General features: G+C 48.9%; 1 long non-coding RNA gene across 1 annotated transcript; it reads right to left on the bottom strand.

Annotated features, from left to right (window-relative positions):
• Positions 1 to 1,069: 1,069 nt before the first annotated feature.
• On the bottom strand, positions 1,070 to 15,904 carry LOC123383643. Its single transcript, XR_006593560.1, has 3 exons — positions 15,892 to 15,904; positions 14,939 to 15,039; positions 1,070 to 1,107 (listed from the first exon to the last, which is right to left on the bottom strand). It is a non-coding gene; the product is annotated as an uncharacterized LOC123383643 (long non-coding RNA).
• Positions 15,905 to 16,940: the final 1,036 nt, after the last annotated feature.

Raw genomic sequence — 16,940 nt, 5'->3', positions numbered from 1 at the left:
TAGGAGGAGTGTGTGAGAATGTAGACATGAATCATTGTGCAGTGTCAGTGACACCTATTCTCTGGGCAAACCCACATGTATCTTTCTCTCTCTGTCTCTCTTGCAGTGAGTCTGTCTCATTTTGTGTGGCTTAGTCTGTGTGTCTCCCGAGAAAACACTCTCAACACACATTCAGAGTCACGATCACGTGACACACACACACACACACACACACACACACACACACACAGAACCACCCCAGTTCTCATGCCCACAAAAACACACCACACTGGAGGAATACATTATCTTTCTCCTACTGTGGAAGTATCACATAGTTTTTTCACCTGGGACGTAGGTCCTTCCCCCCACTCACAAGCACCAGTCCCCCCAGGCCTCTGGAATTAGGGTCGCTCTCCAGACTGAAGTCAACAACAATGTCCCACCTGCATCACCATCTAAACATTTTTCTCTGCACAAGAGACAACATTTCCAGGATACATACAAGTGTCCTGTGCTCCTACGGCCACCTGAATGTTAGGAAAGAAAAACACCATCAGGTGTGAGATCATGACATACACTATTGGCAACAACTTCTTCAGTTCCCTTTGCGTCTTTACGATACAAAGATGGGACACAGCGGTTGAGTCACAGGCCACAAAAGCAAATGAATAGGATGCCTGTCAGTAAGTTGTTTCTCCTGGGGATGTGTCTCTCCAGGACCACTGAGGATGCCTACTAACAAAATTCTTCACCCAAGCAGGACAGATGGCTGGCTGACGGTAAAGATCCTAGGACACTGTTTGTTAAACAAGTTTGGCACTTGCCAGTGGTCAGTGTCCCCCTGACCAAGGTGACCGTTGGCAAGAGGCAACCACTCACCACTGTCCCCATCCGGGGAAAGTAACAGTATCCTCGAAAATGTAGACTGTCATATGTACAACAGAGATTGATTGGAAAGCCTCTAAGAAAGCAATTGTGCTCCTCAGGGAGGAAAGACAGGCAAGCTCACCTCAGGCACCATCCTGCTTGACCTCGTGTCAGGAAGGGGCCGCCGCTTTTTCAGCTCTCGCGACACTAGGAGGACACAGACATACAAGTCACTGTCTTCTGGGTGCTGCTCAAGAACACCTTCGGGGACTGTTCCTTATATGAACATGGGCGAGAGCGTACGGAGGGCTTTTGTCAACTGCTATGGACGGAATGTTACTTGCTGCGCCACGCTCAGCAGCAGTATTCCTGGAAGTGTGCAGTATGCAGAGATTTTTGAGAATGTAGACTTTGGTCATTTTTCAGTGTCAGTGGCACATATCTCGTGGGCAAGCCCACCTCTGTCTCTCTCTCTGTCGCTCGCTCTCTCTCCCCCCTCTCTTGAAAATGTGTCTGTGTCTTTCTCTATGAGGCTTTTTCTCTGTGTCTCTCAAGAAAACACACCACACACGCAGACATTACACTGTCACGATCCCGCGACATACACCCACATACAGAACAACCCCCAGACACAACACACACAATTACACCGCACAAAAGATATACAGCATCTTTCTTATACTGTAGAAACATCACCTAGTTTGTCACCTGGGACGTCGGTCTTTGGTCCCACCCTCGAGCACCAGTCCTCCCAGGACTCTGCATTGTAGACATCGGTCATTGTCCAATGTCAGTGGCCCATATCTCTGGGCAAACCCACATCTCTGTCTCTCTCTCTCCCTCTCTTCCACTGTATCTGTCTCTTTCTGTGTGTGGCTCTGTCTCTCTGTCTCTGAGTCTCTCAAGAAAACACACGCACGCACCCACGCACGCACGCATACACACTCACAATCATGCGACATACAGAGATACAGAACAACCCCAAGACTCATGCACACACAATCACACCGCACAGAAGGAATCCATTGTCTTTCTCATACTATAGAAACATGGACATAGATTTCACCGGGGATGTCGGTCTTTCCCCCCCACACTCCAGCACCAGTCCCCCCAGGACCCTGATATCCGGGTACTCTCCAAACTAAAGACGGCAAGAAAGCCCCACCTACACCTCATCCGAAACATTTTCCTCAACAAGAAACAGTTTCCAGGACACATACCTTCTTCTCGTGCTCCTACGGCTACCTGAATGTTAGAAAAGAAAACACCATCAGGGTGAGATCATGATGTACAGTACGTGTACCATTCTTCGGTTCGCTTGGTGACTTTGGGGTTCAGGATGGGACACAGTGTTTGAGTCAAAGGCCACAAAAGCAAAGATAATATGCCTGTCAGAAGTCGTTTTTCCTGGAGATGTGTCTCTCAAGAACACTGAGGGTGCAGACTACAAAATGGTTCACCCAGAAGGAAAAAGTGCGGCTGCCGAGAAAGATCCTAGGACGCTGTTTATTACCTGGTTTGGCACTGCCAGTGGAAAATGTCCCCCTGACCAAGGGGACAGTTGGCAAGAAACAACCATGGAAATGGACAACATGTTTCTCCCCACAGGGAAAATAACATTATCATCTCAACGGTACATTGTCACAGTTACAACAGATGTTGATTGCAAAGACTCTAAGAAAGCACTTGTGTTCGTCAAGGAAAGACAGGAAGCTCACCTCAGCAACAGCCTGGTGACTCCGGACAGGATGGTGCCGCCGTCTTTCCTCCTCGGGGACACCTAGAAAGACCACAATCCCTGTCAGTACCATGTTGGTGCTGCTCCAGTATACCTCAGGGACTGTTCCTTGATATGAACATGGGCCAGAGGATATTGAGGATTTGGTGACCTGCATGGACTACATGATACTGCTGAGCCGTGCACAGCAGTATACCTTGAGGTGTGCAGTAGGAGGAGTGTGTGAGAATGTAGACATGAATCATTGTGCAGTGTCAGTGACACCTATTCTCTGGGCAAACCCACATGTATCTTTCTCTCTCTGTCTCTCTTGCAGTGAGTCTGTCTCATTTTGTGTGGCTTAGTCTGTGTGTCTCCCGAGAAAACACTCTCAACACACATTCAGAGTCACGATCACGTGACACACACACACACACACACACACACACACACACACACACAGAACCACCCCAGTTCTCATGCCCACAAAAACACACCACACTGGAGGAATACATTATCTTTCTCCTACTGTGGAAGTATCACATAGTTTTTTCACCTGGGACGTAGGTCCTTCCCCCCACTCACAAGCACCAGTCCCCCCAGGCCTCTGGAATTAGGGTCGCTCTCCAGACTGAAGTCAACAACAATGCCCCACCTGCATCACCATCTAAACATTTTTCTCAGCAAGAGACAGTTTCCAGGATACATACCTGTGTCCTGTGCTCCTACGGCCACCTGAATGTTAGGAAAGAAAACACCATCAGGGTGAGATCATGACATACACTATTGGCACAACTCTTCAGTTCCCTTTGCGTCTTTACGATACAAGATGGGACACAGCGGTTGAGTCACAGGCCACAAAAGCAAATGAATAGGATGCCTGTCAGAAGTTGTTTCTCCTGGGGATGTGTCTCTCAGGACCACTGAGGATGCCTACTACAAAATTCTTCACCCAAGCAGGACAGATGGCTGCTGACGGTAAAGATCCTAGGACACTGTTTGTTACCAGGTTTGGCACTGCCAGTGGTCAATGTCCCCCTGACCAAGGTGACCGTTGGCAAGAGGCAACCACTCACCACTGTCCCCATCCGGGAAAGTAACAGTATCCTCGAAAATGTAGACTGTCATATGTACAACAGAGATTGATTGGAAAGCCTCTAAGAAAGCAGTTGTGCTCCTCAGGGAAAGACAGGCAAGCTCACCTCAGCACCATCCTGCTGCCTCGTGTCAGGAAGGGGCCGCCGCTTTTTCAGCTTCGCGACACCTAGGAGGACACAGAATACAAGTCACTGTCTTCTGGGTGCTGCTCAAGAACACCTTCGGGACTGTTCCTTATATGAACATGGGCGAGAGCGTACGGAGGCTTTTGTCAACTGCATGGACGGAATGTTACTGCTGCGCCACGCTCAGCAGTATTCCTGGAAGTGTGCAGTATGCAGAGATTTTTGAGAATGTAGACTTTGGTCATTTTTCAGTGTCAGTGGCACATATCTCGTGGGCAAGCCCACCTCTGTCTCTCTCTCTGTCGCTCGCTCTCTCTCCCCCTCTCTTGAAATGTGTCTGTGTCTTTCTCTATGAGGCTTTTTCTCTGTGTCTCTCAAGAAAACACACACACACGCAGACATACACTGTCACGATCCCGCGACATACACCCACATACAGAACAACCCCCAGACACAACACACACAATTACACCGCACAAAAGATATACAGCATCTTTCTTATACTGTAGAAACATCACCTAGTTTGTCACCTGGGACGTCGGTCTTTGGTCCCCCACCCTCGAGCACCAGTCCTCCCAGGACTCTGCATTGTAGACATCGGTCATTGTCCAATGTCAGTGGCCCATATCTCTGGGCAAACCCACATCTCTGTCTCTCTCTCTCCCTCTCTTCCACTGTATCTGTCTCTTTCTGTGTGTGGCTCTGTCTCTCTGTCTCTGAGTCTCTCAAGAAAACACACGCACGCACCCACGCACGCACGCATACACACTCACAATCATGCGACATACAGAGATACAGAACAACCCCAAGACTCATGCACACACAATCACACCGCACAGAAGGAATCCATTGTCTTTCTCATACTATAGAAACATGGACATAGATTTCACCGGGGATGTCGGTCTTTCCCCCCCACACTCCAGCACCAGTCCCCCCAGGACCCTGATATCCGGGTACTCTCCAAACTAAAGACGGCAAGAAAGCCCCACCTACACCTCATCCGAAACATTTTCCTCAACAAGAAACAGTTTCCAGGACACATACCTTCTTCTCGTGCTCCTACGGCCACCTGAATGTTAGAAAAGAAAACACCATCAGGGTGAGATCATGATGTACAGTACGTGTACCATTCTTCGGTTCGCTTGGTGACTTTGGGGTTCAGGATGGGACACAGTGTTTGAGTCAAAGGCCACAAAAGCAAAGATAATATGCCTGTCAGAAGTCGTTTTTCCTGGAGATGTGTCTCTCAAGAACACTGAGGGTGCAGACTACAAAATGGTTCACCCAGAAGGAAAAAGTGCGGCTGCCGAGAAAGATCCTAGGACGCTGTTTATTACCTGGTTTGGCACTGCCAGTGGAAAATGTCCCCCTGACCAAGGGGACAGTTGGCAAGAAACAACCATGGAAATGGACAACATGTTTCTCCCCACAGGGAAAATAACATTATCATCTCAACGGTACATTGTCACAGTTACAACAGATGTTGATTGCAAAGACTCTAAGAAAGCACTTGTGTTCGTCAAGGAAAGACAGGAAGCTCACCTCAGCAACAGCCTGGTGACTCCGGACAGGATGGTGCCGCCGTCTTTCCTCCTCGGGGACACCTAGAAAGACCACAATCCCTGTCAGTACCATGTTGGTGCTGCTCCAGTATACCTCAGGGACTGTTCCTTGATATGAACATGGGCCAGAGGATATTGAGGATTTGGTGACCTGCATGGACTACATGATACTGCTGAGCCGTGCACAGCAGTATACCTTGAGGTGTGCAGTAGGAGGAGTGTGTGAGAATGTAGACATGAATCATTGTGCAGTGTCAGTGACACCTATTCTCTGGGCAAACCCACATGTATCTTTCTCTCTCTGTCTCTCTTGCAGTGAGTCTGTCTCATTTTGTGTGGCTTAGTCTGTGTGTCTCCCGAGAAAACACTCTCAACACACATTCAGAGTCACGATCACGTGACACACACACACACACACACACACACACACACACACACACAGAACCACCCCAGTTCTCATGCCCACAAAAACACACCACACTGGAGGAATACATTATCTTTCTCCTACTGTGGAAGTATCACATAGTTTTTTCACCTGGGACGTAGGTCCTTCCCCCCACTCACAAGCACCAGTCCCCCCAGGCCTCTGGAATTAGGGTCGCTCTCCAGACTGAAGTCAACAACAATGTCCCACCTGCATCACCATCTAAACATTTTTCTCAGCAAGAGACAGTTTCCAGGATACATACCTGTGTCCTGTGCTCCTACGGCCACCTGAATGTTAGGAAAGAAAACACCATCAGGGTGAGATCATGACATACACTATTGGCACAACTCTTCAGTTCCCTTTGCGTCTTTACGATACAAGATGGGACACAGCGGTTGAGTCACAGGCCACAAAAGCAAATGAATAGGATGCCTGTCAGAAGTTGTTTCTCCTGGGGATGTGTCTCTCAGGACCACTGAGGATGCCTACTACAAAATTCTTCACCCAAGCAGGACAGATGGCTGCTGACGGTAAAGATCCTAGGACACTGTTTGTTACCAGGTTTGGCACTGCCAGTGGTCAATGTCCCCCTGACCAAGGTGACCGTTGGCAAGAGGCAACCACTCACCACTGTCCCCATCCGGGAAAGTAACAGTATCCTCGAAAATGTAGACTGTCATATGTACAACAGAGATTGATTGGAAAGCCTCTAAGAAAGCAATTGTGCTCCTCAGGGAAAGACAGGCAAGCTCACCTCAGCACCATCCTGCTGCCTCGTGTCAGGAAGGGGCCGCCGCTTTTTCAGCTTCGCGACACCTAGGAGGACACAGAATACAAGTCACTGTCTTCTGGGTGCTGCTCAAGAACACCTTCGGGACTGTTCCTTATATGAACATGGGCGAGAGCGTACGGAGGCTTTTGTCAACTGCATGGACGGAATGTTACTGCTGCGCCACGCTCAGCAGTATTCCTGGAAGTGTGCAGTATGCAGAGATTTTTGAGAATGTAGACTTTGGTCATTTTTCAGTGTCAGTGGCACATATCTCGTGGGCAAGCCCACCTCTGTCTCTCTCTCTGTCGCTCGCTCTCTCTCCCCCTCTCTTGAAATGTGTCTGTGTCTTTCTCTATGAGGCTTTTTCTCTGTGTCTCTCAAGAAAACACACACACACGCAGACATACACTGTCACGATCCCGCGACATACACCCACATACAGAACAACCCCCAGACACAACACACACAATTACACCGCACAAAAGATATACAGCATCTTTCTTATACTGTAGAAACATCACCTAGTTTGTCACCTGGGACGTCGGTCTTTGGTCCCCACCCTCGAGCACCAGTCCTCCCAGGACTCTGCATTGTAGACATCGGTCATTGTCCAATGTCAGTGGCCCATATCTCTGGGCAAACCCACATCTCTGTCTCTCTCTCTCCCTCTCTTCCACTGTATCTGTCTCTTTCTGTGTGTGGCTCTGTCTCTCTGTCTCTGAGTCTCTCAAGAAAACACACGCACGCACCCACGCACGCACGCACGCATACACACTCACAATCATGCGACATACAGAGATACAGAACAACCCCAAGACTCATGCACACACAATCACACCGCACAGAAGGGATCCATTGTCTTTCTCATACTATAGAAACATGGACATAGATTTCACCGGGGATGTCGGTCTTTCCCCCCACACTCCAGCACCAGTCCCCCCAGGACCCTGATATCCGGGTACTCTCCAAACTAAAGACGGCAAGAAAGCCCCACCTACACCTCATCCGAAACATTTTCCTCAACAAGAAACAGTTTCCAGGACACATACCTTCTTCTCGTGCTCCTACGGCTACCTGAATGTTAGAAAAGAAAACACCATCAGGGTGAGATCATGATGTACAGTACGTGTACCATTCTTCGGTTCGCTTGGTGACTTTGGGGTTCAGGATGGGACACAGTGTTTGAGTCAAAGGCCACAAAAGCAAAGATAATATGCCTGTCAGAAGTCGTTTTTCCTGGAGATGTGTCTCTCAAGAACACTGAGGGTGCAGACTACAAAATGGTTCACCCAGAAGGAAAAAGTGCGGCTGCCGAGAAAGATCCTAGGACGCTGTTTATTACCTGGTTTGGCACTGCCAGTGGAAAATGTCCCCCTGACCAAGGGGACAGTTGGCAAGAAACAACCATGGAAATGGACAACATGTTTGTCCCCACAGGGAAAATAACATTATCATCTCAACGGTACATTGTCACAGTTACAACAGATGTTGATTGCAAAGACTCTAAGAAAGCACTTGTGTTCGTCAAGGAAAGACAGGAAGCTCACCTCAGCAACAGCCTGGTGACTCCGGACAGGATGGTGCCGCCGTCTTTCCTCCTCGGGGACACCTAGAAAGACCACAATCCCTGTCAGTACCATGTTGGTGCTGCTCCAGTATACCTCAGGGACTGTTCCTTGATATGAACATGGGCCAGAGGATATTGAGGATTTGGTGACCTGCATGGACTACATGATACTGCTGAGCCGTGCACAGCAGTATACCTTGAGGTGTGCAGTAGGAGGAGTGTGTGAGAATGTAGACATGAATCATTGTGCAGTGTCAGTGACACCTATTCTCTGGGCAAACCCACATGTATCTTTCTCTCTCTGTCTCTCTTGCAGTGAGTCTGTCTCATTTTGTGTGGCTTAGTCTGTGTGTCTCCCGAGAAAACACTCTCAACACACATTCAGAGTCACGATCACGTGACACACACACACACACACACACACACACACACACACACAGAACCACCCCAGTTCTCATGCCCACAAAAACACACCACACTGGAGGAATACATTATCTTTCTCCTACTGTGGAAGTATCACATAGTTTTTTCACCTGGGACGTAGGTCCTTCCCCCCACTCACAAGCACCAGTCCCCCCAGGCCTCTGGAATTAGGGTCGCTCTCCAGACTGAAGTCAACAACAATGTCCCACCTGCATCACCATCTAAACATTTTTCTCAGCAAGAGACAGTTTCCAGGATACATACCTGTGTCCTGTGCTCCTACGGCCACCTGAATGTTAGGAAAGAAAACACCATCAGGGTGAGATCATGACATACACTATTGGCACAACTCTTCAGTTCCCTTTGCGTCTTTACGATACAAGATGGGACACAGCGGTTGAGTCACAGGCCACAAAAGCAAATGAATAGGATGCCTGTCAGAAGTTGTTTCTCCTGGGGATGTGTCTCTCAGGACCACTGAGGATGCCTACTACAAAATTCTTCACCCAAGCAGGACAGATGGCTGCTGACGGTAAAGATCCTAGGACACTGTTTGTTACCAGGTTTGGCACTGCCAGTGGTCAGTGTCCCCCTGACCAAGGTGACCGTTGGCAAGAGGCAACCACTCACCACTGTCCCCATCCGGGAAAGTAACAGTATCCTCGAAAATGTAGACTGTCATATGTACAACAGAGATTGATTGGAAAGCCTCTAAGAAAGCAATTGTGCTCCTCAGGGAAAGACAGGCAAGCTCACCTCAGCACCATCCTGCTGCCTCGTGTCAGGAAGGGGCCGCCGCTTTTTCAGCTTCGCGACACCTAGGAGGACACAGAATACAAGTCACTGTCTTCTGGGTGCTGCTCAAGAACACCTTCGGGACTGTTCCTTATATGAACATGGGCGAGAGCGTACGGAGGCTTTTGTCAACTGCATGGACGGAATGTTACTGCTGCGCCACGCTCAGCAGTATTCCTGGAAGTGTGCAGTATGCAGAGATTTTTGAGAATGTAGACTTTGGTCATTTTTCAGTGTCAGTGGCACATATCTCGTGGGCAAGCCCACCTCTGTCTCTCTCTCTGTCGCTCGCTCTCTCTCCCCCTCTCTTGAAATGTGTCTGTGTCTTTCTCTATGAGGCTTTTTCTCTGTGTCTCTCAAGAAAACACACACACACGCAGACATACACTGTCACGATCCCGCGACATACACCCACATACAGAACAACCCCCAGACACAACACACACAATTACACCGCACAAAAGATATACAGCATCTTTCTTATACTGTAGAAACATCACCTAGTTTGTCACCTGGGACGTCGGTCTTTGGTCCCCACCCTCGAGCACCAGTCCTCCCAGGACTCTGCATTGTAGACATCGGTCATTGTCCAATGTCAGTGGCCCATATCTCTGGGCAAACCCACATCTCTGTCTCTCTCTCTCCCTCTCTTCCACTGTATCTGTCTCTTTCTGTGTGTGGCTCTGTCTCTCTGTCTCTGAGTCTCTCAAGAAAACACACGCACGCACCCACGCACGCACGCACGCATACACACTCACAATCATGCGACATACAGAGATACAGAACAACCCCAAGACTCATGCACACACAATCACACCGCACAGAAGGAATCCATTGTCTTTCTCATACTATAGAAACATGGACATAGATTTCACCGGGGATGTCGGTCTTTCCCCCCCACACTCCAGCACCAGTCCCCCCAGGACCCTGATATCCGGGTACTCTCCAAACTAAAGACGGCAAGAAAGCCCCACCTACACCTCATCCGAAACATTTTCCTCAACAAGAAACAGTTTCCAGGACACATACCTTCTTCTCGTGCTCCTACGGCTACCTGAATGTTAGAAAAGAAAACACCATCAGGGTGAGATCATGATGTACAGTACGTGTACCATTCTTCGGTTCGCTTGGTGACTTTGGGGTTCAGGATGGGACACAGTGTTTGAGTCAAAGGCCACAAAAGCAAAGATAATATGCCTGTCAGAAGTCGTTTTTCCTGGAGATGTGTCTCTCAAGAACACTGAGGGTGCAGACTACAAAATGGTTCACCCAGAAGGAAAAAGTGCGGCTGCCGAGAAAGATCCTAGGACGCTGTTTATTACCTGGTTTGGCACTGCCAGTGGAAAATGTCCCCCTGACCAAGGGGACAGTTGGCAAGAAACAACCATGGAAATGGACAACATGTTTGTCCCCACAGGGAAAATAACATTATCATCTCAACGGTACATTGTCACAGTTACAACAGATGTTGATTGCAAAGACTCTAAGAAAGCACTTGTGTTCGTCAAGGAAAGACAGGAAGCTCACCTCAGCAACAGCCTGGTGACTCCGGACAGGATGGTGCCGCCGTCTTTCCTCCTCGGGGACACCTAGAAAGACCACAATCCCTGTCAGTACCATGTTGGTGCTGCTCCAGTATACCTCAGGGACTGTTCCTTGATATGAACATGGGCCAGAGGATATTGAGGATTTGGTGACCTGCATGGACTACATGATACTGCTGAGCCGTGCACAGCAGTATACCTTGAGGTGTGCAGTAGGAGGAGTGTGTGAGAATGTAGACATGAATCATTGTGCAGTGTCAGTGACACCTATTCTCTGGGCAAACCCACATGTATCTTTCTCTCTCTGTCTCTCTTGCAGTGAGTCTGTCTCATTTTGTGTGGCTTAGTCTGTGTGTCTCCCGAGAAAACACTCTCAACACACATTCAGAGTCACGATCACGTGACACACACACACACACACACACACACACACACACACACAGAACCACCCCAGTTCTCATGCCCACAAAAACACACCACACTGGAGGAATACATTATCTTTCTCCTACTGTGGAAGTATCACATAGTTTTTTCACCTGGGACGTAGGTCCTTCCCCCCACTCACAAGCACCAGTCCCCCCAGGCCTCTGGAATTAGGGTCGCTCTCCAGACTGAAGTCAACAACAATGTCCCACCTGCATCACCATCTAAACATTTTTCTCAGCAAGAGACAGTTTCCAGGATACATACCTGTGTCCTGTGCTCCTACGGCCACCTGAATGTTAGGAAAGAAAACACCATCAGGGTGAGATCATGACATACACTATTGGCACAACTCTTCAGTTCCCTTTGCGTCTTTACGATACAAGATGGGACACAGCGGTTGAGTCACAGGCCACAAAAGCAAATGAATAGGATGCCTGTCAGAAGTTGTTTCTCCTGGGGATGTGTCTCTCAGGACCACTGAGGATGCCTACTACAAAATTCTTCACCCAAGCAGGACAGATGGCTGCTGACGGTAAAGATCCTAGGACACTGTTTGTTACCAGGTTTGGCACTGCCAGTGGTCAGTGTCCCCCTGACCAAGGTGACCGTTGGCAAGAGGCAACCACTCACCACTGTCCCCATCCGGGAAAGTAACAGTATCCTCGAAAATGTAGACTGTCATATGTACAACAGAGATTGATTGGAAAGCCTCTAAGAAAGCAATTGTGCTCCTCAGGGAAAGACAGGCAAGCTCACCTCAGCACCAGCCTGCTGCCTCGTGTCAGGAAGGGGCCGCCGCTTTTTCAGCTTCGCGACACCTAGGAGGACACAGAATACAAGTCACTGTCTTCTGGGTGCTGCTCAAGAACACCTTCGGGACTGTTCCTTATATGAACATGGGCGAGAGCGTACGGAGGCTTTTGTCAACTGCATGGACGGAATGTTACTGCTGCGCCACGCTCAGCAGTATTCCTGGAAGTGTGCAGTATGCAGAGATTTTTGAGAATGTAGACTTTGGTCATTTTTCAGTGTCAGTGGCACATATCTCGTGGGCAAGCCCACCTCTGTCTCTCTCTCTGTCGCTCGCTCTCTCTCCCCCTCTCTTGAAATGTGTCTGTGTCTTTCTCTATGAGGCTTTTTCTCTGTGTCTCTCAAGAAAACACACACACACGCAGACATACACTGTCACGATCCCGCGACATACACCCACATACAGAACAACCCCCAGACACAACACACACAATTACACCGCACAAAAGATATACAGCATCTTTCTTATACTGTAGAAACATCACCTAGTTTGTCACCTGGGACGTCGGTCTTTGGTCCCCACCCTCGAGCACCAGTCCTCCCAGGACTCTGCATTGTAGACATCGGTCATTGTCCAATGTCAGTGGCCCATATCTCTGGGCAAACCCACATCTCTGTCTCTCTCTCTCCCTCTCTTCCACTGTATCTGTCTCTTTCTGTGTGTGGCTCTGTCTCTCTGTCTCTGAGTCTCTCAAGAAAACACACGCACGCACCCACGCACGCACGCACGCATACACACTCACAATCATGCGACATACAGAGATACAGAACAACCCCAAGACTCATGCACACACAATCACACCGCACAGAAGGGATCCATTGTCTTTCTCATACTATAGAAACATGGACATAGATTTCACCGGGGATGTCGGTCTTTCCCCCCCACACTCCAGCACCAGTCCCCCCAGGACCCTGATATCCGGGTACTCTCCAAACTAAAGACGGCAAGAAAGCCCCACCTACACCTCATCCGAAACATTTTCCTCAACAAGAAACAGTTTCCAGGACACATACCTTCTTCTCGTGCTCCTACGGCTACCTGAATGTTAGAAAAGAAAACACCATCAGGGTGAGATCATGATGTACAGTACGTGTACCATTCTTCGGTTCGCTTGGTGACTTTGGGGTTCAGGATGGGACACAGTGTTTGAGTCAAAGGCCACAAAAGCAAAGATAATATGCCTGTCAGAAGTCGTTTTTCCTGGAGATGTGTCTCTCAAGAACACTGAGGGTGCAGACTACAAAATGGTTCACCCAGAAGGAAAAAGTGCGGCTGCCGAGAAAGATCCTAGGACGCTGTTTATTACCTGGTTTGGCACTGCCAGTGGAAAATGTCCCCCTGACCAAGGGGACAGTTGGCAAGAAACAACCATGGAAATGGACAACATGTTTCTCCCCACAGGGAAAATAACATTATCATCTCAACGGTACATTGTCACAGTTACAACAGATGTTGATTGCAAAGACTCTAAGAAAGCACTTGTGTTCGTCAAGGAAAGACAGGAAGCTCACCTCAGCAACAGCCTGGTGACTCCGGACAGGATGGTGCCGCCGTCTTTCCTCCTCGGGGACACCTAGAAAGACCACAATCCCTGTCAGTACCATGTTGGTGCTGCTCCAGTATACCTCAGGGACTGTTCCTTGATATGAACATGGGCCAGAGGATATTGAGGATTTGGTGACCTGCATGGACTACATGATACTGCTGAGCCGTGCACAGCAGTATACCTTGAGGTGTGCAGTAGGAGGAGTGTGTGAGAATGTAGACATGAATCATTGTGCAGTGTCAGTGACACCTATTCTCTGGGCAAACCCACATGTATCTTTCTCTCTCTGTCTCTCTTGCAGTGAGTCTGTCTCATTTTGTGTGGCTTAGTCTGTGTGTCTCCCGAGAAAACACTCTCAACACACATTCAGAGTCACGATCACGTGACACACACACACACACACACACACACACACACACACACAGAACCACCCCAGTTCTCATGCCCACAAAAACACACCACACTGGAGGAATACATTATCTTTCTCCTACTGTGGAAGTATCACATAGTTTTTTCACCTGGGACGTAGGTCCTTCCCCCCACTCACAAGCACCAGTCCCCCCAGGCCTCTGGAATTAGGGTCGCTCTCCAGACTGAAGTCAACAACAATGTCCCACCTGCATCACCATCTAAACATTTTTCTCAGCAAGAGACAGTTTCCAGGATACATACCTGTGTCCTGTGCTCCTACGGCCACCTGAATGTTAGGAAAGAAAACACCATCAGGGTGAGATCATGACATACACTATTGGCACAACTCTTCAGTTCCCTTTGCGTCTTTACGATACAAGATGGGACACAGCGGTTGAGTCACAGGCCACAAAAGCAAATGAATAGGATGCCTGTCAGAAGTTGTTTCTCCTGGGGATGTGTCTCTCAGGACCACTGAGGATGCCTACTACAAAATTCTTCACCCAAGCAGGACAGATGGCTGCTGACGGTAAAGATCCTAGGACACTGTTTGTTACCAGGTTTGGCACTGCCAGTGGTCAGTGTCCCCCTGACCAAGGTGACCGTTGGCAAGAGGCAACCACTCACCACTGTCCCCATCCGGGAAAGTAACAGTATCCTCGAAAATGTAGACTGTCATATGTACAACAGAGATTGATTGGAAAGCCTCTAAGAAAGCAATTGTGCTCCTCAGGGAAAGACAGGCAAGCTCACCTCAGCACCATCCTGCTGCCTCGTGTCAGGAAGGGGCCGCCGCTTTTTCAGCTTCGCGACACCTAGGAGGACACAGAATACAAGTCACTGTCTTCTGGGTGCTGCTCAAGAACACCTTCGGGACTGTTCCTTATATGAACATGGGCGAGAGCGTACGGAGGCTTTTGTCAACCGCATGGACGGAATGTTACTGCTGCGCCACGCTCAGCAGTATTCCTGGAAGTGTGCAGTATGCAGAGATTTTTGAGAATGTAGACTTTGGTCATTTTTCAGTGTCAGTGGCACATATCTCGTGGGCACGCCCACCTCTGTCTCTCTCTCTGTCGCTCGCTCTCTCTCCCCCTCTCTTGAAATGTGTCTGTGTCTTTCTCTATGAGGCTTTTTCTCTGTGTCTCTCAAGAAAACACACACACACGCAGACATACACTGTCACGATCCCGCGACATACACCCACATACAGAACAACCCCCAGACACAACACACACAATTACACCGCACAAAAGATATACAGCATCTTTCTTATACTGTAGAAACATCACCTAGTTTGTCACCTGGGACGTCGGTCTTTGGTCCCCACCCTCGAGCACCAGTCCTCCCAGGACTCTGCATTGTAGACATCGGTCATTGTCCAATGTCAGTGGCCCATATCTCTGGGCAAACCCACATCTCTGTCTCTCTCTCTCCCTCTCTTCCACTGTATCTGTCTCTTTCTGTGTGTGGCTCTGTCTCTCTGTCTCTGAGTCTCTCAAGAAAACACACGCACGCACCCACGCACGCACGCACGCATACACACTCACAATCATGCGACATACAGAGATACAGAACAACCCCAAGACTCATGCACACACAATCACACCGCACAGAAGGGATCCATTGTCTTTCTCATACTATAGAAACATGGACATAGATTTCACCGGGGATGTCGGTCTTTCCCCCCCACACTCCAGCACCAGTCCCCCCAGGACCCTGATATCCGGGTACTCTCCAAACTAAAGACGGCAAGAAAGCCCCACCTACACCTCATCCGAAACATTTTCCTCAACAAGAAACAGTTTCCAGGACACATACCTTCTTCTCGTGCTCCTACGGCTACCTGAATGTTAGAAAAGAAAACACCATCAGGGTGAGATCATGATGTACAGTACGTGTACCATTCTTCGGTTCGCTTGGTGACTTTGGGGTTCAGGATGGGACACAGTGTTTGAGTCAAAGGCCACAAAAGCAAAGATAATATGCCTGTCAGAAGTCGTTTTTCCTGGAGATGTGTCTCTCAAGAACACTGAGGGTGCAGACTACAAAATGGTTCACCCAGAAGGAAAAAGTGCGGCTGCCGAGAAAGATCCTAGGACGCTGTTTATTACCTGGTTTGGCACTGCCAGTGGAAAATGTCCCCCTGACCAAGGGGACAGTTGGCAAGAAACAACCATGGAAATGGACAACATGTTTGTCCCCACAGGGAAAATAACATTATCATCTCAACGGTACATTGTCACAGTTACAACAGATGTTGATTGCAAAGACTCTAAGAAAGCACTTGTGTTCGTCAAGGAAAGACAGGAAGCTCACCTCAGCAACAGCCTGGTGACTCCGGACAGGATGGTGCCGCCGTCTTTCCTCCTCGGGGACACCTAGAAAGACCACAATCCCTGTCAGTACCATGTTGGTGCTGCTCCAGTATACCTCAGGGACTGTTCCTTGATATGAACATGGGCCAGAGGATATTGAGGATTTGGTGACCTGCATGGACTACATGATACTGCTGAGCCGTGCACAGCAGTATACCTTGAGGTGTGCAGTAGGAGGAGTGTGTGAGAATGTAGACATGAATCATTGTGCAGTGTCAGTGACACCTATTCTCTGGGCAAACCCACATGTATCTTTCTCTCTCTGTCTCTCTTGCAGTGAGTCTGTCTCATTTTGTGTGGCTTAGTCTGTGTGTCTCCCGAGAAAACACTCTCAACACACATTCAGAGTCACGATCACGTGACACACACACACACACACACACACACACACACACACACACAGAACCACCCCAGTTCTCATGCCCACAAAAACACACCACACTGGAGGAATACATTATCTTTCTCCTACTGTGGAAGTATCACATAGTTTTT

Source organism: Felis catus (assembly GCF_018350175.1).
Source record: "Felis catus isolate Fca126 chromosome F1 unlocalized genomic scaffold, F.catus_Fca126_mat1.0 chrF1_random_Un_scaffold_34, whole genome shotgun sequence".
NCBI lineage: Eukaryota > Metazoa > Chordata > Mammalia > Carnivora > Felidae > Felis > Felis catus.
This window is presented reverse-complemented; position numbering and strand designations above follow the sequence as displayed.